This window comes from Hemitrygon akajei, chromosome 7 (assembly GCF_048418815.1).
Source record: "Hemitrygon akajei chromosome 7, sHemAka1.3, whole genome shotgun sequence".
In the NCBI taxonomy this organism is placed as follows: domain Eukaryota; kingdom Metazoa; phylum Chordata; class Chondrichthyes; order Myliobatiformes; family Dasyatidae; genus Hemitrygon; species Hemitrygon akajei.
Genome location: NC_133130.1, coordinates 86,426,932 through 86,450,674, shown reverse-complemented (window position 1 = coordinate 86,450,674; position 23,743 = coordinate 86,426,932). Strand labels below are relative to the sequence as shown.

General features: G+C 40.4%; 1 long non-coding RNA gene across 1 annotated transcript; it reads left to right on the top strand.

The window, feature by feature from the left end:
* Positions 1-617: 617 nt before the first annotated feature.
* On the top strand, positions 618-22,130 carry LOC140730018 (uncharacterized). The gene is made up of 3 exons (XR_012099483.1): positions 618-796; positions 915-1,051; positions 21,297-22,130. It is a non-coding gene; the product is annotated as an uncharacterized lncRNA (long non-coding RNA).
* Positions 22,131-23,743: the final 1,613 nt, after the last annotated feature.

The following is a 23,743-nucleotide window of genomic DNA, read 5'->3' as shown; positions in this document are numbered from 1 at the left end:
TGCACAATTCCAAATGCTGTTTGTGTCTTTAATATCAGGACAGAATCGACTGCTTGGCTCTTCAAAATAAAGTTTTAGATGTTTCTTGGAGAGAAAAAATGTGCCTATGGAATCCGAGGGTAACGATATCTGAAATAAATATAGCTGGTTTAATTTTGATCGGTATGAAACCCAAGCCTTTTAACATTCATCTAATTGTCATGATTTGCTTGCTATTCAAGAAGTCTTGTATGCAAAGTTATTAAAGGCTGGTCAACATCAAAAAGATTAATGAAACTCAGAATTTGCATTATTGCTTCTTTTTCCAGATTTTCTCATTAATAACATATATGTATCAAAATTCATCTTTTCTTGCTACCAAGACAATTAAGCAAATGACTTATCTACTGCTTATCTAGGCCTTGGGTATCTGATAACTGCAGGTTCAATGCCCCCTGGTTGATTCTTTTCAGAAAGATAACCCTGTGCTCAAACTGGCAAATAAACTCAGTGTACTGGTACATATGTTAACCTTTCAGAACTTCACGTACATTCCTTTCCAATCAGGAGAGGGGCAAAGAAAAACATGAATTCTGAACAAAAAGCATTGAACTCCAGAATGACAGAGAATGATCTTAAAGAGGAAGGTGAATTGCAACCTGCTGAAAACAAACGAAGGGCATGCATTACCATCGCAATGTTCATGGCCGCAGGAAGTTCCAGTATTGTACGTCATGTATTTGGTCAATGAAGTTACCTTAGAGATGCAGTTTATGCAAACCAAGGTTTCAAAAACAACAAAGAATAGGGAACATGGGTAGGCTTCTTCCCACACTCTTTGCAGCCTTGATGAAATGTCTTCGGCTAAAATATTAGCTGTTCATTCCACTCTATAGCTTTTGCCTGACCTACTGTATTTTGTATGTGTGTTACAGAGATCAACCAATCCATGCTTAGGCTGATGCTGAGTGAGTAATAAAGTTGGCCAAGTCACGTCGAACAGCTAAATATCGAAGAACCATCCACGCCAGAAAAGACCAACAACTCTATTTCAAAACTAATTGACATTGAGGTACTTTTGGATAATCTGCCACATAAAAATGATCTTATAAAGATCAGTTTATAAATGCATTTGGAAATTTTTATGCAACTGCTGCAATTATTATTTAATAAAATAGAAAGAGGTTATTCAGCCTTTCTTGATCATGCTGCTTTCAGACCAGTCATATCGAGGTCATTCTCCGCTTTTCCTGTAGCCCATTTTTGTCCATACCTCCGTGAGGCACCATTATTCCCTGGCATGCCTCTGTGCCACCCAAACAGAGGCAGACCCTCCCACGATATTTTGTGCTGCAAAGTACCCACAATGCATCAGGTTTGCAGAGAATTCATTGCTATTATGGAAGCAAATGAGAGATAGCTACTTCACATTAAAACCTCGCTTCTTCACATTAAAACCTCGCTTCTTCATTGCTTTCTGCCATGCCCTCAGGCACCCCAAAACATTTTGCAACCAGATTAGTTTTGAAGTGTAGTCATTATTATGTTGCAAAAAATCTGGCAAATAATTTGCACAAAGCAAGTGCTTACAAACAGCTCGATCTTGATGAATACAGAATGTGTTTTCGATTATATTGTTTGAGAACTAAATATTGGCCAAAGCATCAAAAATATTTCTCCTGAAGTTGTATCTTGGGAACTTTTATACACAACTGCATTTTGCATGTCATTATTTGAAGACTAGTACTCTGTCAGTATGTCTGGATTAGAAGTTATGACCTCTAAAGGAAAGGTTGGATGATCTTGGGTTGTTTTCTCTGGAGTAGCAGAGATGAGGGGAGACCTGATAAAAGTTTATAAAGTTATGAGAAGCATAGACAGGATAGACAGTCCAAATCTTTCTCTCAGGGTAGAACTATCAGGTACAAGAGAACATTAATTTAAGATAAGAGGAGGAAAAATTAAAGGACAATTATTTTTATATACACAGAGACTGCTAGATGCTGGGACAGCCAGAAACATTGTTGAAAGCAATGGTGTTTAACAGGCATTAGGCAGACACATAGATATGTAGGGAATGGATGGATATTGTTCACGTGCAATCAAAAGAGATTTAGTTTAATATGGCATCGTTGTAGACGTCATGGGCCAAAGCACCTGTTACTGTGCGTATTGTTCCATGTTTGTTTCCGGAATATGATTTAAATCTATAAACGTTGTCACATGTACATTGAAACATGGAAGCATACAATGAAATGTTCATTTTTCATCGATGACTCACACGATCCAAGGACTGTGCTAGGTGCAGCCTGCAAGTGTTGCTGTGATTCTGGTGCAATTCCAGCATGCCCACAACTGACTAACGCTAACCCTACCCGTACGTCTTTATCATGTATATTTTATGAGTGAAGTTTATGTTTTAAATAGTAGAAATAACCAGACTGGCAGTGAGAGATGTCCTCCCCAAATGATCCTTACTGCACAGCCAGAATGTCAAAAACCACTACACACTGCACAAATGCTGGCTGTGAGGTGAATGAGATCATCATCCACCTCTTTGTGGACTGTATATTGTGCGGAAAAGTCTGGGAAGGGATATAATGGTCTTTGCTGAGGGCCAGTGCAGGAGTAGTCTTTAACAGTCATTAAATGGGCTCATAGATCTGTAAGGAATGGAGGGATATTCCAAACAGCTCCATAACACAACTGTCTCCAAGCTGTTCCCATAAACATAAAGCTGAGACCATAGGGTGGTCTCCAAGCCTTTACCAGCAATGCAAACCAAGCAGAACATCAACTACTGTTGGAAGATCATCAGCTTGATGAGAAATGCTTTGCCTGAAACGTGTAGATCTTGCAATGCAAGGAGACGTTGGCACATCCCAAGGTGCAAAAGCACATGCTGAGAAGCATGCTGAAACTCAGTTCAACCGTCACAAAGCATCTGTGAGGAAAGACCACAGTCTAGAGGCCTGCCATCTTCAGATATTGAGGGTTTGGGCCCTGATAATATCCTGTTGAGACCTTAGGGAAACAATGCCTGAAGAGCAAACATACATAGAGTTGAAACATTGTAAGAAAATATGTTGTATTGATGATAAAATGAATGAAGAGAGAGATGTGCATCAATTTACTTGCTGTATGGTAAAGTATATAATTGGATTGCAAAAATACAGCTTAGAGAAGTCCTACAGGCTCAATTGTGGCCTGTAGAAATGAAAGAAAGATAAGAGAATGATGTTACAACATTCCAAACCATTCATTTATTTTGTTGCTTCGTGCCAGTCAACATTAAGTCACAATGAGAGTGCTGTGCTTCATTCTGGTCACCATAGGGAATGAAGAATCAAGGCTTGTTGGTTAGAATTGAGGGTATGATGGTGTTGAACGCTGAGCTGTACTCAATGAAAAACAGCCTGACATAAGTGATCTAAGGCCGAGTGGAGAGCCAGTGAGATTGCAAGTGTTGTAGATCAGAGGACACAGATTTATGATAATGGTCGAGAGTTGAAGTGAGATTTTTGGCGACAAATCAAAAAATGGGGTCCCCACCACTTTCTCATGCAGCATTAGGGATAAGTAATAAATGCTGGCCTTAAAAGCAATGACCACATCCCCAACAAAATGAAAAGACTGCTATGTTCGGGAATGTACTGCCTGAAAGGATGGTGGAAATAGGTTCCATTAATCAATGGATTAGGTTCGGTGAGTATGCTGTCCCTATAAAGGAAACACAAAGAAGTGAGATTCAGAAGTTCTCTGACCTGAACCCTAATCAGAGATTAACTTAAAGTAGAAAAGGTGAAGGAGTAAATCAAACGGATGTCTCATTCTTGATTCAGCAGTCGAGGTTAAAGTGTGTTGGATGTTGTGCCAAAGCAGAATGGATCCAGGTGGCTGGTGCTTTTCATGACTGAACAGCCTCTGTCAGTGCTGAACTGGAGGTTTAGTCATTTCAATGAGTTATCAAAGGAGGCAACAAACACCAGGAGAGAAAGAAAGCTGAAGGAAAGGATAAAAGCAGCAGGAACTGACAGTTGCAAAGTAGTGTCTTTAATGTTCCAAATCACCACGAAGGAGCAGCTTCAAGTAAAATTTCTCAGAGGCCAGGGAGTCAGAAAGTGCCAGATGATCAATGGAGATGGGTGAGAAATAGGTATAAAGCACAGTTTTGATAGAAGATTATACTGTAACACCGTGGTACTGCTGGTGGAACTGTTACCCTGCAGGTCCAGTGACCCAGGCTAAATCCTAAACTTTTGTGTTGTCCCTGTGGAGTTTGCATTGTCTTCCTGTCACTGGGTAGGTTTCCTCTGGGTGCTCCAGTTTCCCTCCATATCCCCAGCTTTATGCAAATTAGCAAGTGAGCAGTGGAATCTGGGGGTATTCAATGGCAATATGGGAGAATAAAATGGGATGAGATGAAATGGGTGTCTTTTAGTCACGGTGAACTCAATCTGCTTCCATGCTGTATGGCTCTGCAGCTCTATAACATACATTGAATGGCCAATGTATTAGGTACACCTGGATACTTGCTTGTTAATGCAAATATTTAATCAGCCAATTACGTGCCAGCAACGCAATACATAAAAGCACGCGGACATGGTCAAGAGGTTCAGTTGTTACCCAGACCAAATATCAGAATGGAGAAGAAACGTGACTGAAGTGACTGATCATGGATTGATTGTTACTGCCATACCGGGTGGCTTGATTATCTCAGAAACTGATGCCCTTCTGGGATTTTCATGCTCTCGAGTTTACAGAGAATGGTACAATGAACAAAATAAATCCAGTGTGTGGCAGTTCTGCGGGCAGAAACATCTTGTTAATGAGGGAAGTAAAAGGAGAGTGGCCAGACCAGTTCAAGCTGACAGGAAGGTGATGATAACTCTAATAACCATGTGTTACAACAGTGGTGTTCAGAAGAGCATCGCTGAATGTACAAAGTGTCAAAACTTGAAATGGAAGGGCTAGGCAGCAGGAGACTATGAACATACATCCAGTGGCCACTTTATTAGGTACAGGAAGTACCTAATAAAGTGGCCATTGGATTTAGATATCATTCTCAGCAGATTGGGGAATTAAGTTCTGCATTCAAAAACTTCCTCAGCAACATTGATGTTTAATTTTGATCCAGTTCATGATACCAAAGCACCTCCCGTGTTGGATGCTATTGAGTCCTGTGTCTTTCCTGCTACTGTAGGCCACTAAGAGTTTGAACATTGTTCTCAGGCCAAGATGGACGGAGAAGGGTGAGAGTCCAGTGTTAGCCACCAGACCTGTACCCTCGGTAAGACAGCAAAGTTTAACATGCTGACGTGGACCTTACCCATATTTGCAGTTGGCTTTATCAGTGCATGATTAGTTTCCCAGAACAAATTTGAGCAAAAAGCAACTTTATGTCCCACAAAACCAAACAAAGACAGTTTTGAAATTTCTCTATTTACACATGCGTCAGATGTTTTGCTAAGGCTCTTGAAAAGTGATGATAATTGAATGCTGCCAGTGTTTTCATGGGAGCTTGTAAAGTTGTAAAGGTTTTATAAACAACTGTGCTAGCAACAGGCCTCAGCATTTTCAACAATGTTTGTTAATCTCACTGAACAAGTGTGCACCCTTCGCAGTGCAAATACATTGGTGTTCGAGGAAGTCAATAGTATAACTCTGCTGCTTGCAAAATAGCTCCTTATTATAATCAGAAAGTTTACTGAGAGCCCAATCGTCAAATATAATAAACTCTTAAGCAAGCTCATGTATAAAAACAAAGAAAACCAACCCTGTTTGACAGTTTTCCCTCCTGACTGTGTTTGCAGAAGGATCTGGAAAAATGGAGAATGATGCATGCTATCTTGCAGGCTTTTAATCACTCTATAGTGATGGCTTAAACAATCTGTAATAATTGAAGTAAATATGTCTATATTCAGTTTTATTTCTTCCATGTTATGTTTCTGTAACTTGTTTGTACTATTTATGAATAGCTTAAAAAAGCAACTTCTTTTATCAAAAGTCCTGATTATCAACTATGCTGATAGAAACTATAGCACAGGAGATGTCACTAATCACAAAAGCTCAGCAACACTACGGCCACTTGCATTAACATTTGACCTTGTTTTTAGGGCTAATGTGTGTTTTGTAGAATTTGTGTAAAATTTGTTTAACATACATTTGTTTTCCTTGTGAATGCTGTTTATTTGACGCTGTATTCATGTGAAGCTGCTGCACGTAAGTTTTTCAATGCACCTGTGCATACATATTCTTCTATATTACGTATTGCATTGAACTGCTGCTACTAAGTTAACAAATTTCATGTCACACGCCCGTAATAATAAACCTGATTCTGATTCTGATTTTACATTGTGCAAAAACCTGAACTTTGACTTGCTCAGTGTACATACTGGGAAAAGGTGGACAGGATTAAGATGATTAACCAGAGAAAAAGGGATGATTTGTTTGGAGCTGGAATTGGAGGGATAATTGTCAGGAGGCACCATTAGAGCAATTACTTTTGCAGATGCTTTACATAGTGTCTAATTTCTTAAATTAAAACAATGACTACAACACAGACCTGCTTAATCAGTAATGAGACTTTATACTGTATAGTCAAGTCTTTTCTTAGTTTTCTCACTGAGGCATCAACCTTGGACAGCATATTTGCAATATCACGATGTCCAGTGATGGTGAGCAGGACAGTATGTGCAAACTGTATGTTGATGGGTCTGTTTCTTCAACAGTATTTACCAACATACCCTTGGAGAGAAACAATGGCCAAGTCTGGATTGCAACGACCAAGTCAGCATCCTTGAATTATTTCCTATTTGAATATCAAAGTAAGGTTGCTGTTTAATTGTGATGAGGTTAAGTTTACAGTTTATTGTCATAGGCATATGTACCCAAGTTATAAATGCTATGAAATTAGCATTTTGCAGAAGTAGAACAGTTCATTATGCATATAAGTTAACATGGATTTAAATTAACATAAATTTGAATTACTTAACTACACACTACATGAGGAATGTTTGGCTTCCGTCAATAGAATTAAAATACAATATCATTTATGTGGCTATATATCCAGAATTTATTTTCTGTTTATTTGGCAGAGTGGGGGGGAGGGACATGATATGCATCTGCATCAATTCTGTTAACCTTTGCACTTTCCCCCGTGGTATAAACTAGTTAAACGGTACTTTGCATAGGTATTCACCTCAGAAGTTCTGGCTTGTATGATGAGTGATGTAGTAGCACTGAATAAATGAGTGCAGGTCAGGTTCTGTTACCAGCTCCAGATTCATAGACAAAACCCAAAGCATCCTCTGACTGCTGTTATCACTTTGCTGAAAACCTCGTCTACACATGAAAATACACACTACCGTTCCTGTAGCAACCAGAGAAAAATGTCGCTTTGGTTGTTTGAACAGATTTATTTGCAAATAAGTATTGCACATGAGATACAAACTATATGTTTTCTTAAACTGACAAGTACCTAGGGCTTGGAATCTTGTTCATTTGTTTATCTTTTTATACAAATATTGGAAAAGATTAGAAATCGAGATGGTTACTCAGTTGCCATTATTTCCTTCTGCAATCAGTCTCTTTTCCTCATTACCAACTCTGTTGGCAAAGATTTAAGGCTTTCCTGAAGCCTTATCACCGTCTAGGTTGACAAAGTTTCAAGATGATGTACTGGAGACTCATCAGATAAACATTTGACTCTGAGGCATTAAAATGGTGCTTAATGACCAAATGTTTTTTGGCTGGTGTATTCACTGAGATCTTTAAACTCTTGTTACAGCAGTGTGTGGTACCCATGTGCTTCAAGCAAGCTTCAATTACACCAGTGCCCAAGAAGAGTATGGTGACCTGCCTTAATGATTATCACTCAGTTGCACTTACATTGACAGTGATAAAATGTTTTAAAAGGTTGGTGATGAAAAATATCAACTTCTACCTAAGAGGTGAGTTACATCTGCTCCAATTTGCCTACAAGAGCAACAGGTCCACAGCTGATGCTATTTCATTGGGTCTTTACTCAACTCTGGAACACCCGGACAGCAAAGATGCATACACCAGGATGCTCTTTATCGACCTCAGCTCAACATTCTATGCCATCATCCCCTCAAAATTAATCAATAATCTCCAAGATCTTGGCCTCATTACCTCCTTGTGCAATTGAATCCTCAATTTCCTCACTTGGAGACCCCAGTCAGTTCATATTGTCAACAGCATCTCCTCCACAATCTCCAAAAGCACAGGAGCACCACAAGGCTGTGTGCTTAGCCCCCTGCTCTACTCACTTTACACTTATGACTCTGTGGTTAAGCACAGCTCCAGTGCCATATTCAATTTTTCTGATAATGTCACTGTCATGGGCCGAATCAAAGGTGGTGATGAGTCAGCATATAGGACGGAGCCTGAAAATCTGGCTGAGTGATGTCAAAACAACAACCTCTCACTTAGTGTAAGCAAGACCAAGGAAATGATTATAGACTTCAGGAGAGGGGAACCAAAGGTCCATGGGCCAGTCTTCATCAGAGGATCAGAGGTAGAGAGGGTTAGCAACTTTAAGTTCCTAAGTGTTATTATTTCAGAGAATCTGTCCTGGGCCCGACACGTAAATTAAATTGCGAAGAAAGCACGGCAGAACCTCTGCCTCCTTCAGAATTTGTGGAGATTCGGCATGACATCTAAAACTTTGCTAAACTTCTATAGATGTGTAGTGGAGAATGTATTGACTGGCTGCATCATAACCTGGTGTGGATACACCAATGCCTTTGAAGGGAAAATCCTACAGAAAGTAGTGGATTCGGCCTAGTACATCATGGGTAAAGCTCTCCCAACCATTGAGCACATCTATTTGAAATGCTGTTGCAGGAAAGCAGCACCCATCACGAGGTATCCCCACAACCCAGGTCATTTATATTTGTCTTTGCACAGGTTGTTGTCTTCTGCACTCTTGTTGATCTTTCATTGATCTGTCTCCAATAACAATGAATTAGAGTTTAGGGGACAGAAAGCTTAGTAAAATGGTGTTATGACAACAACTGTTCCCTCAATGTGAGTGAACCAAAAGAGCTGCTCATTTTTCAGGAAAGTTCTTGAGGTAGAGGTGGAGCTTAGGAGGATTAATGGCTCCTAACAGCGACTCCTTTGCTTGCATCTTCGGAAACAGCTCTATTTCCATCTGTAATATCTCTATTTTTCCCTTTTGGGGTTCTTTTGAAGACCCTGACCTGGAGTTACACACTGCCTTCGGTTCTTTGTGGGAATGGGACCCACTCTCAGGGTTCCATAATGGGCCTAAGGCTCAGCTTAAAGGTCTGGCTCGAATTCAGAAGCCTAGGATCTTAGAGCTCTGGAGGCGGGTGGATCAATGGTCATTGTCACAACAGGAAACCCGTGTGTTGTCAGGGGAGTCGGGATATCTGCTGTGTGCCTGGAGGTCCGGGATCTTTGTGATCTTCAGGCACAGAGCTCAAAACAAGCGACATAACGGACTTTTAACATCATAAACCAGCAAGTTGTTTGTTATGTCTCCGCTCTCACTGTGAAATGGAGACATCTCTTTCTCCCTTATTAAGGAGAGAGAGAACCTGTGGTATATCAAATACTGGGTGAACAAACAGTCTTTGGAGTACTACAAGCCTGTCATTGCTGTAGCTTTGCTCACACTTGAGTGCTTGGTGGTGGGTGCCAATGCCATTTTTTGCTGGTGCGGGGAGGGGGGTGAGATTGTTGCTTGCTGCCACTTACACATGGGAGGCAGGGGAGCTGGGGGGGGGACTTCAGGGTTCTAACATTTAACTGTCGTTCATTCTTTGGGGCACTCCTCTGTTTTCGTGGATGTTTGTGAAGAAAAAGCATTTCAGGATGTATATTGTATACATTTCTGTGACATTACATTGTACCTTTGAACATTTGAAGTTGAGAGGGGTAAGAGCTTCAGGGTGCTAGGAGTAAACGTCTCATTAGCTTATCCTTGTCCAATCATCTAGATACTATGGTCAAGCAAGTTCACTAATCCTCTTGTTGCTAAAGAAATTTGATATACCCCTCTGGACCCGTACCAGTTTTTATCAGTGAACCATAAAGAGCATTCCACTTGGATGCATCCTGTCTTGGAAAGGTAGCTGCTCAATCCCTGACTGCAAGAAACTGCAGAGAGTTGTAGACACAGCTCAACATATCATGGAAACCAGCCTTCTATCCTTGATCTGTGTTTATACTTCTTGTTGCCTCAGTAAAGGGGACAAGATAATCAAGACCCCGTCAATCCTGGACATTTCCTCTTCTCCCCCTTCCGTCAAGCAGAAGATAAAAATATCTAATACCACATACCATCAGGCTCAGTGACAGTTCCTCCATGCTCTTATGAGACTATTGATAAGATGGACAACCTCACTATTGACCTCATTACAATCTTGCATCTTATTGTCAATCTGCACAGCATTTTCTTTGTAGCTGCTGCACTTTATTCTGCATTTTGTTATTGTTTTACCTCAATACACTGTTCAATGAATTGATCTGTATGAACAGTATGCAAGACAAACTTTTCATTGTACCTTGATACATGTAACAATAGTAATAACTTACCCATAAAATAATGAAGTGTATTCAGCCAGGTTTCACGTGCTGACTTGTCATAACATAAGTAATAGTCATCTGAGTATTATCATTACTGTGGTTACACCAAGAAATAGCCAGGTTTAGAGGCATTATTGACAGAACAAATTTTCTTTGTCATTAATGCTGTCTGTTCCTGTATTTTGCCCTTTCAGGACATCAAAGTCTTCATGAATGATAATATTTTGGACCCTTACTTCCCTATGGATTGCATTCTCTCTTCAACAAAAATGATGCTTGGTCAACATCTAGGGAGGAGTGTGGGTTTACTAAGCTCCCATCTTCTCTTAAGAGTTCAGTAGGCCTCGTCCTCTTATCTGTCAGAATACCTCCAACTTTCCACAAGATCATTAACCTCGTCAATGTTTACACCACTTTGTACTTTAATAAATAAGCCTATGTGCAATGTTAGTCAACAAGTGAAATTGGAATTGGTATTGGAACTGTACAGTGATACAGTGAAAATTTTGTCTTGCATACTGTTCATATAGATCAAATCATTACACAGTGCATTTGGGTAGAACTAGGTAAAGGAAAGGTAGTAATGCAGAATATAGTGTAACAGCTACAGAGAAAGTGCAGGTAAACAAAAAAGTGCACAATTGGAAAGAGATAGTTTATGAGGTCAAGAGTCCATCTTACCGTACCAGGGAACCATTTAACAGTGAGGTCTTGAGCCTGGTGGTACATGCTATCAGGCTTTTGTATCTTCTGCTCAATGGAAGAGAGAATGCGGTGGGCGGAGCCTTTGGTTGTGCATATTGCTTTACTGAGGCAGTGAAAAGGAAAATTTTTATCCATTACCGGTAACATATGAGTGACAGATTCTTTCATTTTCATTGGTGTTAAATTGGATAGAATGTTCATTACACAATTCTTTTCAATTTAAACAGACAAAGCAAAGTGGTTCCAAAATGTCTAGTAGCCAAAAGCAACCTTGCACTGAACTGAGCTGAGAATCCTGTTAAATGACAATGGTTCAGCCAGATTCCTGATGGTTGCTCTATATTTTTCTGCGTAGCTTTGAGAAAGGATGAGAAGCTGCTGGGCACCAAATTTTAAAAGAAATCCTAATTCAAGTGGAGTGCCTTGACCTTGAAGTTGTCTTTTAAAATACCATCCTGCATTGGAAATGTATTGCTATTGCCTCATCTTCTTTGGATCTAAATCCAGGAAATCCACACCCAATAGTACATGCACCAGCAGTTCACCACGACTATCTCAGATGCATTTAGAGATGGATATAAATGCTGGCCATATTGCATCCTGCAAATGAATTTTAAAGACGTGTAGGAATCCACAATGAACCCAGCATTTATTTCAAGTGGGTCCCGACAGGGCATAATCTTAACACATAGTCATATGATGAAAGCCACTAATTATTCAGAGTGAAACTGTAAGTGAATCGATGGGTTAAAGCATCCACACAAGCGACAATTTATAATGGCCAATTGACCTACACAAGCACCTATGCCAGGATACTGTTCATCGAATGTGGTTCAGCATCATTCTCAAATTCCTGATTGAAAAGCTACAGAACTTGGGTCTCTGTTTCTGCCTTTGCAATTGGATCCTCAACTTCCTAACTGGAAGACCACAATCTGTGCAGATTAGTGATAACATCTCCTCCTCACTGACAATCAACATTGGTGCACCTCAGGGGTGTGTGCTTAGCCCATTACTCTACTCTTTCTATACCCATGACTGTGTGGCTAGGCATAGCTCAAATTCCATCTGTAAATTTGCTGATGATACAACCATTGTTGGTAGAATCTCAGATGGTGACGAGAGGGCGTACAGGAGAGAGATATGCCAACTAGTGGAGTGGTGTCACAACAACAACCTGGCACTCAACGTCAGTAAGATGAAAGAACTGATTGTGGTCTTCAGGAAGGGTAAAACAAAAGAACACATACCAATCCTCAAAGAAGGATTAGAAGTGGAGAGAGTGAGTAGTGCAAGTTCCTGGGTGTCAAGATCTCTGAGGATCTAACCTGGTCCCAACATATCAATGCAGTTTTAAAGAAAGCAAGACAATGATAAGATTTGCAGAGATTTGGTTTGTCAATAAATCCACTCAAAAATTTCTATAAATGTACCGTGGAGAGCATTCTGACAGGCTGCATCACTGTCTGGTATGAGAGGTGCTACTGCACAGGACCGAAAGAATCTGCAGAGGGTTGTGAATTTAGTCAGCTCCATCTTGGTACTAGCCTACAAAGTTCCCAGGACATCTTTAGGGAGTGGTGTCTCTTTAGGCAGTGTCCATTATTAAAGACCTGCAGCATCCAGGGCATGCCCTTTTCTCACTGTTACCATCAGGTAGGAGGTACAGAAGCCTGAAGGCAGTGATTCAGGAACATCTCCTCTGCCATCTAACTCCTAAATGGACATTGAACCCTTGAACACTACCTCACTTTTTTAAGTATATATTATTTCTGTAATTAAAAGTTATTTTGCACAATTTTTAATCTATTCAATATATGTATACTGTAATTGATTTATTTAATTTTTATTATTTTTTTCTTCTATATGTATTGCATTGAATTGCTGCTGCTAAGTTAACACATTTCACAACACATGCCAGTGATAATAAACCTGATTCTGATTCAGATTCATGCTGGTGGGAGGTAAGAAGAAACAGATCATCCATATGGTTGCAGGGACAAACTCCCCGTTGGTAATCAGGAGCGATTCTGGGTGTCAGGAGCAGTGAAGCTGCACCATATAGCACAGTGTTGAATCAGCCCTCCAAAAATCCATGAGACTGCTCTAATTCCCAATTTTTGTAAGTGTGGATTCCACTCCTCTAAGGCAAAATTTACCCAGTAGCAGGCTGAATTAAGGGCCTCACTAAATTAAGGGCATTTCTGCTTTGTCGATATGGATCTCCATGAAATATAAAGAGGTGAGCGGTCGTGACCACATTAGGAGAGCTGGGAAGTACGAACTGCTACAATACTCTGCATTATAGTGGGTAATTTTAAGCCAAAGTTGTTGATATTTTATTTAATTCAGGGCCGAAGTGGGGTCGTGGTGCAGTGAGGTGGGTATTTTTTTTTCTGCAGATCACTTGCTCTGCGGGTGAGTGACAGTTATGCAGCAAAATCCAGTATCGATCACTCCAGATGAGATGAAATAGCCATGACATTTTGAAGAGAAGTTTGTGAACCACAAATATGAGAGTGATGGATGCAGCATGACAGCACATAAATCAATACAAAATACCGAGATTCCTTAATGCCATGAGCCTCTTGGTGGATCTTTGAATTACCAGGATCTATGCAGACGTTCACCACTCTTGGATTTGACGGTGCTTTTGTATTGACTGAATCATCAGGAGACACTGCAGCAATAACAATCAGGCTGCCAATTCAGAAACTCCTCACTGAGGCTAAATTTCATTCCTTAAAGGGGCTCAAAAGTTGAAGAGATTCCTTAAACTGTGCATGGTTACTGTGAAGGGCAAAGGCTGCTGGGGTATAATGAGCTTTAAGCGTGATTGCAAGAGTTTGAAACCAATCACTTTACTTATCAAATTACTCTGTGGTCTTATTTTCCAATTCACAATCCAAAAATATTCTTTGATTAAACATACGTTGTTAGTTTCTTGAACTTCAGTTCTAAGAGCAAGATGATGAGCAAATCTTTTGCATAGATGTTAAACGTTTGAAGCTTGCTGTAGTTTTCTATGCATATATTTACCAGTAAATGTGTTCCCTTCCTCCAGATCCAAAAGTGTTGTATATTATCAGAATTTATATCAAATGTACTTTGAGTTTCATGGCTAAAAATCTGCTCTATTTTTAGAGGTTTCAGTAAATAATATGTACATAAGACATAGGAGCTGGTACAATTATATGGAAATAAAAGACTACCTCACTATTCCTTTTTTTTACAGTAAATTTAATTTTGCATCTTACAGTAATTTTATGACTTTGCATGCTACTGCTTGCACAAAATATCAAATTTCACACGAGACACCAATAATAAACCTGATCCTGATTCAAAAATTCTGATCCTGATTCAAATTCACAATGAAGTGTCTTTAGCATTCGAAACATGGAAACCAGTTTTGTCACATCAAACACTAACAAACTGCAAAATGATAATACAGCTAACCCTGTTATTCAAATTATGCAATAAAAACAGGAGGACACGCAGCATCTTTGAAGGCAGAAATAGAGGTAATGTTTCAGGTCAATGAGAAGTGCTGGAAGTTAATAATTGAAGTTGCAGAGAAGAGGGCAAGGTTGGGAAAACAAAGAGGATGCCTGTGACTGAATGGAATCAAGACAAGCAAATGATGCAAAAGGCGGGGGTGTCAGCTGAGGGCAGGTGGTGAAGAATTGTCAATTGAGGCTGTTATCTCTGGAAGAGGGGTGCACAGAGGGAGGAAAACTGCCGAGGCTGAGAATCTAAAATAAAACAGAAATGCTGGGGATGCTCAGCAAGTCACGTAGTATCTTTGGAAAAGGAAATAGAGTTAACATTTCAGAAACATTGACTGCTCTTTCCACAGTTGCTGAATGCTTTCAGCATTTTCTGCCTCTGTTTATAAACAGATGAGATCAACAAGGACAAATGAGTTAGGATTTTTTTTTAAACGAGCTGGATCTGTGGGATATTAAACACTGCAGTTACTGGAAATTTGAAAAATAAGAATCATAGAATAAATTTTGATGCAAACTGCAAAGACTGGTTATCTAAAATATTGATTTCATTGCTGAGTCAATATTTTTAGATACATAAAATAAACATATAATTTTTCATCCCACAAAATGCATCGAAGGGATTTTTTTTTTGCCTTATTTCCAGGTGCATGTCAGTGACAACCTGAAAATAGGAATATTTGGAATGCACGCCATTCATGAAATCATTCAAGTGAGCAAAAAGAAAATTGAATGTGTCTCATCGCGGGAAATTCAGAGATTGGAGTCTAACTCTTTACTGAGCCATCCTGAATGGAAACAATTGCTTTGACACATAGAGTCTGCACCGAGCAGCAAGAACTCTTACACACTAAACACTTATTTTCAGTTCTTCCCACGTTCCCAGAAACAGCAGCACCTCTACTTCCTAATGGGTTTGCGAATATTCAGCATGACATCTAAAACTTTGGCAAACTCCTATAGCTTTGTGGTGGACAGTATATTGAGTGCCTGGATCACAGCCTGGCATGGAAACGCCAATGCCTTTGAATGGAAAATCCTACAAAAAGGAGTAGATATGGCCCAGTCCATCACGGGTAAACCCTCCCTACCGTTTAGCTGATTTACGGAGAGCATTGACGTAAGAAAGCAGCATGTATCATCAGCGAACCCAGCGCCTAGGTCATGCTCTCTTCTCACTGAAGCCATCAGAAAGAAGGTACAGGAGCTCCAGGACTCACACCACCAGGTTCAGTAACAGTTATTATTCCTCAGGCTCATGAACCAGAGGGAATAATTTCACTCAACTCCATTTGCCATATCACTGAACTGTCCCACAACCTATGAACTCACTTTCAAGGACTCTTCATCTCATGTTCTTTTACTGATTATTTATTATTATTATTATTATTATTATTATTATTATTATTATTATTATTATTATTACTACTACTATTATTACTATTTCTTTTTATCTTTTTGTATTTGCACAGTTTGTTGTTATTTGTACACTGCCTGTCCGCCCTGTTGGAGTGATCTTTCATCCATTCTGTTACGTTTATTGGATTTGAGTATGCCCACAAGAAATTAATCTCAGGGTTGTATCTGGTGACAAAGTTCTGAAGTGCAACGTTCAAAGTAAATTGATTATTGAAGGACATGTATGTCACCACATACGACCCTAAGATTCATTTTCTTGGAGGAATTCTCAATAAATCCACAATAGGATAATAACCAGAATAGAATCAGTGAAAGACCGCACCAGCTTGGGCATTCAACCACCATGCTTTGACATATGTACTCTGTACTTTGATAATAAATTTACTACGACTTTGAACTTTGAACTGTGTCCAGGTTCTACCACTTACTTGCGTGCCTTGCACAATTTACAGTAGCTAGTCAACGTACCAAACTGCACATCTTTGGAGTATGGAAGGAATCCGGAAGAGTCAGAGGAAAACTATGTAGTCATAGAAAGAACAGACAAGCGCCACAAGACAATGCCAGTGGGCAGGATTTGAATTGAAATATGTGGAGCTGCAAAGCAACAGCTTTACTGGTTATACCACTGTGCCATCCCTTCTACATTGTTTGATCTTTCAGGGACATTGTTGTAGATGCAGCTTAATTGGTTGCTGCTCAAAGCAATAACATTCACATCAAGGACCATTTGAAAAGACGCACAATTTTGAATTGATTGTAGGTTGGCTGTTGCAACAACAAAGAAGCATTCACTGCATTTATTAGAAAAATTGAATTCAGTCTGCCTGATGCTTTTGTAATGAACTAATCCCTTCCTCAATTGGGCAGAATGCTGAGTCAAGACAAACGTGTGAGAACAGGACACACTGTACAACCTCTGCACCTCAAAAAAAAAAATCAATGCTTATGACATTTGCTTTCAAGGACTCAAAATGTTTTTCCTTGTTAGGGTCACTGTCCGTACGTGAACATGTTGCAACTGTTTGAACAACAGTTTCCAGAAGTTCTACAAGTGCGGAAGATGCAAGAACATTTCATTTCAGGCCAGAAAACAATTTAACAAATAACTGATAGGTAAATGGGTAAATGGTTAGCCAGTACAGTTCTGTTTTCTGGTGCTATGTTACTGGGGCAGTACTCCAGAGGTTGGGCTATCAAACTAAGTCCAATGTGCAGGATCAAAAGAGTTTGCAGAGGCTTGTGGACTTAGCCAGCTCCATCACAAGCTTAACCCTCCCCCCAATCGAGGACATCTTCAAGAGGCAGTGCATCAAGAAGGCAGCATCCTTCATTATGGACCTTCACAATCTGGGACATGCACTCTTCTCATTATTGCCATTGAGTAGAAGATACAGGAACCTGAAGACCCACACACAATGTTTCAGAGACAATTTTGTTACCCTTTATTCCTCTTCTGGTGCATTTATTTATTTTTGTAACCCATAGTAAATTTTATGACTTGCTCTGTACTGATGACATACTATTGGCAAATTATAATAACCCATGATCTGTCTCTGATTCTGAATTGGGCTTTTGCCTTGGCATCTAGAGGAGGCCTCTTTTAAAATTGCCGTATTGTTGGTGATAATGGGATGTTAAAGCAACATAGTGCTTCTTCATATCCTTTACACCAGGTGAGCAAAACAAAAGCTGAACTCAAAATCTGAAGCTACATTGCTAGAAGTATCCTTAGGTGTTGTTGATCTGGTATTTCTGCATCTAAAATTCCTGTGTGACCTGCAAATATTTCGAAGAATATAAACAACTTGTTTTAATGAAATTTCAATGAAACAGTGAATTTTACATCAACTGTTACTCAAAATAATGAAAAGACATTCTTTGTTGGTTTATCTTTATGCTTTAAGATGATGAGAGACATTGATTGTGTGGATAGCCAGAGGCTTTTTCCTAGGGTTGAAATGGTTAACATGAGGGGGCATAGTTTTAAGGTGCTTGGAAGCAGGTCCAAGGGGGATGTCAGAGGTAAGTTCTTCACACAGAGAGTGGTATATGTGTGGAATGCACTGCCAGTGACAGTGGAAGAGGCTGATACAATAGGGTATTTTAGGAGACTCTTAGATAGATACATGGAACTAAGAAAAATAGAAGGTTATGCAGTAGGAAAATTCTAGGCAGTTTCTAGAGTAGGTTACATGGTTGGCACAACAGTGTGGGCTGAAGGGCCTGTCATGTGCTGTAGATCTCTATGTTCTATAATCGTTTCAATTATTTACCCTGTTAAATTGTAATTTAACAGGGTAAGGAATTACACATAGTTCAACAATTTATCTAAACATTCAGGCATAGAACACCTGTGTGTGATTGACAATAAAATAAAATTTGACCTATTCTCATGCACCTGGCACATTATTGCAGCCAGCACCACCAACTCCCCATGCAATTGCTCACCACTAGACTAATGGGAGTCGGATATTTAAAGCAAGCAGGCAGTTAAAATTTTAGTTGAAACATGTTTTAAAAGGCCTTTATTTTTTCACTTCACCTCCATTTAGAAATAGTTGCTTATTAAGCCATGGTAATGATCTTATGATGAAACAGTACAGTGTCTTAGGCAGAGTGGTGTAACAGGTAGAAGTACTGCCCCATCATTCCAGCGTCCCAGGTCCGGGCTTCTCGTGCTGCCTGTATGGGATATTCACGCTCCTCCTAAGTTCATGAAGACTTTCCTGTGTGCCCTTGTTTCCTCTCACATCCTAAAGATTTAGTGGTTGATGAGTTACCTTGTCACTGGAACTTACCCTGATTATATGTGGTAGCTGGAGAATCCAAATGGAGATGATAGGTATGCGGAAGAGAATGGTTCACAAGAAGTGAGGGAATGGGTTTGGTGGGATTATTCTAAGAGAGCCAATAGATTGCTAATAGACTGACTGATTTTATTCAGTGTGAAATATTTTGCACACAAACGTGTGAAGTGATTCAATTTGGAAAGTCAAATTGGAAGGCAGAATACAGGGCTGAGGGCAGGATTGTTAGTAGTGTGGAGGAACAGAGGGAATTTGGGGTCCTCACCTATAAATCCTTCAAGGCTGTCGTGAAAGCTAATAGGGTTGTTAAGAAGGAATATGGTGTGTTGGCTTTCGTTAGTCGAGGGATTGAGTTCAAGAGCCACAAGGTAATGTTGCAGCTCTATAAGACCCTAGCTAGGTCACACTTACTGGACTGTGTTCAGTCCTAGTCATATCATTTTAGGAAGTTACCCTCCCTCAGTGGAAATTTACCAGGATGCTGTGTGGGTTGGAGAGTATGTTTTATGAGGATAAGTTGAGAAAGCTCAGGCTTTTGAGCAGAGGAAGATGAGTGGCTTGATAGAGGTGTATAAGATGATAAGGGGCATAGATTAAATGGACAGCCAAAGACTTTTCCCAGGGTAGAAATGGCTAAAACAGAGGGAATAATTTTGAATGTTTGGAACAAAATATAAGGGGAATATCAGTGGTAACTTTTTATTTATTTATGTATTTAAATCTTACATCTATCCCACAACATGAGGGAGTAAAAATCTTTGCATTACGACTCCATCGCAATGTACAGACATGTGAATTTATAAACAAGAGAAAATCTGCAGATGCTGGAAATCCAAGCAACACACACAGGATGCTGGAGGAACTCAGCAGGCCAGGCAGCATCTATGGAAAAGAGGACAGTCAACATTTCGGGCTGAAACGTTGACTGTACTCTTTTCCATAGATGCTGCCTGGCCCGCTAAGTTTCTCCAGCAATTTGTGTGTGTTGATGTCAATTTATAAGTCTAATGGATGTGGAAAGGAGCTGTTCTGTAGCCTGTTGGTCCTGTTGGTCCTGGCTTTAATGCTGTGGTATCATTTGCCAGACGGAAGCAGATGGAACAGTTTACGGTTGTGGTGACTGGTGTCTCCGATAATCTTCTAGGACTTCTTTAAGCACTTGCTGCTGTAAATGTCCTCACACAAAGTGATGGGCACGTGGAATGTCCTGCCAGGAGTGGCGGTAGAGACACATACATTAGAGACATTTAAGAGACTCTTAGATAGGCACGTGGATGATAGAAAAATGGAGAAGGATATGAGAAAGAAAAAGGTTAGGTTGATCTTAGAATAAGTTAAAAGATTAGCCCAACATCATAGGCCAAAGGTTCTGGATGGTGCTTTAATGTTCCAGGTTCCAAGGGAGTGCAGTTGCTGGAATCTGGAGCAGCAAACAATCTGTTGGAGGAAGAGTCTTGAAGAAAGGTCTTGACTCAAAATGTCTATTGTTTATTCATTTCCATAGATACTGTCTGACCAGCTGAGTTCCTCCAGCATTTTGTGTGTGTTGCTGTTGGAGAAACTTGGCGGACCGAGATGCATGTATGGAAGTGTCAGCTTTGCACATTGCAGACTTTTTTGTTTATTCTGAATTCACCATCTTCAGATTTTAATTAGCATATTTAATGAGATGCATTATACAAAGTAAATACATTACTTTCTCTCTCCCCTTCTAGTTCCTTCTTCCTCACTTCTCCATTCCCACAACCCTTCCTATCCCTGCCTTTACTAGATACCGTGAATTGTTCTTAAAAATTTTCCTTTTCTATTTGAAGAAATATATCCATGCCATCCACTGCCCCACCTTTACTCTTTTTAAAATGTATTCAATCCCCTGATTTTACCTGACAAACAATAATCTTCAGTGAAGATGGTAAAACCTTTGGTCCCTTTCAATCAACTAACATCTCTAACACATGAGTGGCAGATAAATGGAACTTAATGAAGCCGTACCATAAATATTGGCTGCAAACTGCTACAAATGGGTGGAAGTAGGGGGAAAAAAACTACAGCAGACATGTCATCCTGTTATCTAACACAACACATGGTTAATTGGACCATGTGAATAGACTTTGACACTCAAATCAACAGAATCCTCACTTATTTGGTAAAGTCTATTAGATACAACTGCATAACATGATTCTGAGAAACCTGTTTTCTCCTAAACATCTGTGTGGTTGCAATGTTTCCAGAAAAGTGTGTGATTTTTGAATCCCAGTTTCTTATATTGATTACATTAACATTATAGTATTCTTTCTAGAGATACGGCCTCCAACCTGACAGTCCTGGACCAAGCCAATTCCACAAGCATTGAAGCCAAGGTTTTGAAGGCTCAGCTCAGATGGACCGGCCGTGTGATCCACATGGATGAGTCCAGAATACCACGTCAGTTGTTCTATGGAGAACTGGAGCAGGGCAACCATGCCCAAGGTCGCCCAAGGAAGAGGTACAAGGACAACCTCAAGTCAAACCTTAAGTGGGCCAAACTCCAGCCCCGCGATCTCGAACACACTGCTGCTGATCGGTCCAAGTGGCGCAATCTATGCTCCAAGGCAGCAAACAACTTCCAAGCCAACTGGCGCATGCAGCGCCTCAAGGCGAGTCAAGAAAGACACAGGAAGGCATCCGCTCCTGCCCCAACAGGCTGTGCTTCTTGCCCCATCTGCGACCGTATCTGTGCTTCGGACTTCGGCCTCAGAAAAAACTGATTTTATTTTCATGTAGCCTGGTAAGAAAGAAGGTTGTGTCATTCTGTTTTGAGTAACACTGCAACTGGCCATTGCTAGAACAGCTTGATTTCTCACTACACAGCTGTGCTTATGGACCGTTCAGAAAAGAGTGTCAATTAAAGCACTTGTTCATTATTTACCATGGGTCACATTGAACAATGACACAAATGATCACTAGCTGTTTTTAGTTATGCTAGAAGAGATAATGTGCCTCAAGGAAATCCATTCCAACCATCAAGCTTACGCTACTTAGAGCCAGAATTAACTATTTGTTAACACTTTTGAAGAAAACAACCAAGTATATTGATCTCAAATCTCTTCAGGGTTTTGGTGGAGTATCTACGTAAATAGGATCAGGATTTGTTGCAAAGTATGTCAGTATTGTCAGTACAAAAGTAATTTCATTGGAATTTATCAATATAGATAGTGTAATTTATCTCTATCATCAAAGTCCTTAACACTGAGAGAGATGTAGAAACATATTTGTGTTGGAGAGACTAAATACAGAATAAATTAGTTTAATAGAACACCAGTGTTCAGTTCACAAGCCTGATTTGCTGCTTTCAAATGTCTGCTACATCACTTTTTCATCTCAAACCCACTCTGAACTCTGTCTCAGTGCCCCACCGTGTTCCAAAGGAGCTCAATTTAAAATGGGGACACAGTACTTCACACTCCAACCTGGCACACTGCAGCCTTCAGATTCAACACTAAGTTCAACAAAGTTCAAATGTCAAAATAAATTTATCATCCACGTACATATATGTCACCATATATAACCCCGAGATTCATTTTCTTGTGGGCATACTCAATGATTTTTTTTCAGCAATGGCCGACCAGAGATCCGAAGTGAGAAGGGCAAGCTCACTCAGGTCCCGCTATTGGGCACATAAGGCTTTGACTCGTGGCAGTTTGGTGTTTTGAGCAGTGGCCAATCAGTGACCACGATGTAGTGGACAAAAACAAATTAAAATACGCCGGGGCAAGCGGAACGGAGCAGGCATTGCTGAAGTGGACAGTTGCTGGAGTGGGGGTTCTGGGGCTTCAGTCAGAGAATGTGAAAAGCTACAAGTACTGTAGATACTTTTCCCACAGTCTATTTACTGCCTTTCCTTGTTTGCATTTGCTCAGTTAGAACAACTGGGATGCTAGGCATCAGCATGACGTGGGAAGGCTGGGAGATCTCCAGCGACCTTGATGACCACACCTATGAGAAGTGCATCCAGCTGCAGCTTTTAACACACTGTGTTAAGGAGTTGGAGCTGGAACTGCATGAACTCAGGGTGATTCAGGGGGCTGAGGGGGTGATAGATAGGACATATAGAGAGGAAGTTACATCCAAGGTGCAGGACACAGAAAAATGGGTGAGATTCAGGAAGAGGAAAGGGATTAAACAGCCAGTGCAGAGTAACCCTGTGGCCACCCCCCTCAACAACAGGGCCACAACTTTGGATGCTGCTGGGAGGGGTGGGAGGGTGTGACCTAGCAGAGGAATGTCACAACGGTCAGGTTTCTGACCCTGAGTCTGGTTCTGAGACTCAGAAGGGAAGTGGGGAGAAGAGGCAAGCAAGGTGATAGGGGATTCGCTAGTTAGGGGAACAGAAAGGAGGTTCTGTGGCTGACTACGAGATTCCCAGATGGTATGTTGCTTCCTGGATGCCAGGGTCTGGGACAACTCAGATCTAGTGCTCAGCGGGAGGGTGAACAGCCAGAGGTCGTGGTCCATGTAGGTAGACATGACATAGATAGGAAGAGTGATGAGGTTCTGCATAGTGAGTCCAGGGAGTTAGGTGCTAAGTTAAAGGGCAGAGCCTCCAGGATTGTGATATCAGGATTGCTGCCTGTGCCACATACCACTGAGACCAGAAATAGGAAGGTACACTTGAAAGTGAAGAAGGAGTTGGTGTAGGAGGGGGGACAGCAGATTTTTGGATCATTGAACTCTCTTCCAGGGAAGGTGAAACCTGTACAGAAGAGA